Here is a 2,171-nt window from a genome sequence, read left to right as displayed (position 1 = left end):
TGATAAAGTAGCAACTTGAGCTATGAGAGTGGTGAGAGCATCTACCTCATGAATTCCCAGAGTCCTCTTCGGTGTATTATGCTCAATTGGCCATTGATAAGCATTAACTGCCATCTCTTTTAACAAAGCATAGGCTTCTTCGTGTGTTTTACTCATCAAAGCTCCTTCAGCTGCTGTGTCAACTAGAGTTTTGGTTGAATTTCCCAAGCCATTATAAAACATTTAGACTTATAACCATTCAAAAAGTCCATGATGTGGGCATCTTCTCATCATATCCTTAAATTTCTCTCAGGCTTCATAAAGAGACTCCATGTCGTACTGGACAAAAGTAGTGATCTCATTCCTCATCTTTGCTGTTTTGGTTAGTGGAAAGAATTTGGCCAGAAATTTCTCAATAAGGATATTCTGTGTAGTGATCGATCTAGGTAATAAAGAGTTAAACCAACTCTTAACTTTGTCCTTCAATGAGAATGAAAACAATCTTAGCCTAATTGCATCAGTTGAGATATTATTGTGTTTAAATATCTCACAAATTTCAAGAAAAATGGCTATGTGAGCAATGGGATCATTATTAGGTAAACCACGAAATTGATTGTCTTGCATCATCTGTATGATAGTTAGCTTGATCTCGAAATTATTAGCATCAACTATGGGGCGTTGAATGGTAGAATAGCCCCATTAACCATGGGCATTGTAACACCCCGCCTATCACTGTGCTCAAATAATTTGGAAACTCTATTTATTTTGGTGTTTGATCGCCCTAAATTTAAGTTAATTTATGCTGTTTAATATTTATTGAGATTCGTGATTTTGGTCTATTTTTATTTTTATTTTATATTATTTTAATTTATTTCGTAGAAAAAATTTAGAAAAAAAACATAAAATGGCAAAACGAGAGAAAACCAGCTTGCGAGAAAAATCCCGCGACAAAGCAGTTTGCCTGCGCGAGTGTTGGGCATTGTGGGTGTGCGCATGCACGTAAAGTGGTCGCGAGGCGTGCATAAAGCGTGCACAACCCATCCACACGCACGCACACATGGGACGTGCGCACAACACTAACGTCCCATCCGCACGCCCAACGCGGGGTCAGGACCTGCGCGTAGTAGGCTTGTGCACCCGGTGCCCAGTATGCCCAGGCCCAGCACTCACTCAGGCTAGCCCCTGCGTGGGCAGCAGCAGGCCTGTTCCCCTGCAATGCATCACCCAGGCATTGCCACCTCGGGCAGTGCACCATCGCTGCCTTGGGCGGTGTGCCGCCATCGTCTGTGGAGGAAATTTTTCTCCCCTATTTTTCGTGCTAAGAATCTCTCCTATTCTTTATTCATCAAATTTTACCACTGGGTACGAATCTAATAGTTCTAAAATTTTATAAATTTTTTTTCCCCTTTCCTTCTTCTCCACACTTCTATTTTTTCCATTTTTCAAAAGGTTTAAAGAGAAAGAGAGAGAGAGATATATATATAGTAAATTAGTGAGAGAAGAAGAGAAAGAAAGGAAAACGGTGACGAAGAAAACATCAAGGTTTTGGTAAGGAATCTACTATTACTTTCAATGTCTTAAGGAGTATTTTTACATAAACAAATTTAATATGATTATTATTTTGTCTGTTTTGCATGCTATGTGAATTAGTAACACTTGATGAATTTACATGTAATATATGTGATATGTAGTCCGTAATAGTAAAAGTAAAAAGAAAAGAAAAAAAAAAGTGGAATGAAGCTTGTATAGTCCGAAGTATATCTGTATTGACATACATATTGCATCAAGTATCTCGTTAGACTTTTTATCTCTGAGGGGTATCTGTTCCCTTTGCCCTTTGAGGTATTTTTTTCTTCTTCTTCTATCTAGTCGAGAAAGATGTAAGAGGACCGCTCCTAGTGGATGACGGGGTGCCCTCTGACGAGAGTGGTATTGCACTATTTATATGGGTCACCTGTGGCTAAGTAATGTCGTGATTATAGATATCTATTAGAACCACGATGGTTGGTATGGCCGTGGCCATAGATTGTACCATGGTTTGCCCAGCCAAAAGTGAGCCTAAGCAAATTATTGTATTTGTATCTTATTTAGTCATTCCACTTGAGCAGTTGGAAATCTGTATCTGCCCTCAGAGATGGACGTTTGTAAGGACTTGTGAAGCATGACATGAAATATTTGTGCATTTCATGATT

General features: G+C 39.1%; 1 non-coding gene across 1 annotated transcript; it reads left to right on the top strand.

Moving 5' to 3' along the window:
* The first annotated feature begins 244 nt into the window (after positions 1-244).
* On the top strand, positions 245-351 carry LOC148240214 (small nucleolar RNA R71). Its single transcript, XR_015816629.1, has one exon. It is a non-coding gene; the product is annotated as a small nucleolar RNA R71 (small nucleolar RNA).
* Positions 352-2,171: the final 1,820 nt, after the last annotated feature.

This window comes from Carica papaya, chromosome 9 (genome assembly GCF_054855325.1).
Source record: "Carica papaya isolate Zhongbai chromosome 9, ASM5485532v1, whole genome shotgun sequence".
Lineage (NCBI taxonomy): Eukaryota > Viridiplantae > Streptophyta > Magnoliopsida > Brassicales > Caricaceae > Carica > Carica papaya.
Note: the sequence above shows the minus strand (reverse complement) of the source record. Positions and strands in the feature narration are given on the sequence as shown.